Here is a 529-nt window from a genome sequence, read left to right on the forward strand (position 1 = left end):
GATGACAAGTCACGGGGACAGCTGCTCTCCCGGCGCTGCCAAGCGTGCCCAGGTCTCAGCTGGTGGCGCCTCGAGGTGGGGGGTGGCAATAAGGCCCAGTTGTCCCCCTCGGCAAGGTCCCGTTTGCCCGGGGGCACGGGGGAAGCCGAGGACGGTCCCTCCCGCGCTGGGCACAGCACACAGGAGCTGGCCGGTCCTCAAGCCGGGAGCCCAGGGGCAGAGCTCAGCTTCGGGGCTCTAACTGCAGCCCGTTTGGCACGTGGGGGTACAGGCGCCAAAACGGCCCCCCCCGGCCCCCTCCAAGGTCAGTGGTCTGATCTTGTTTGCGCCTCTGGCTTTGAGCCAACCCTCTCTCTGCGCCCCCAATTTCCCATACATGCGCACCCCTGGGCCAACACGTGTCCCGTGACCCAGGACAGCCTGGCTGGCCCGGCAGGGACGGGTTCGGCTTAGTGAGAGCGGAAAGAGGCGGGCGCAGGCTGCCGGGCAGCCGGGCAGCCGGGCAGGGCCCCCGCGGCCCCTGGGGAGC

Source organism: Condylura cristata, unplaced genomic scaffold, assembly GCF_000260355.1.
Source record: "Condylura cristata isolate star-nosed mole 26May11 unplaced genomic scaffold, ConCri1.0 scaffold00035, whole genome shotgun sequence".
NCBI classification, from domain to species: domain Eukaryota; kingdom Metazoa; phylum Chordata; class Mammalia; order Eulipotyphla; family Talpidae; genus Condylura; species Condylura cristata.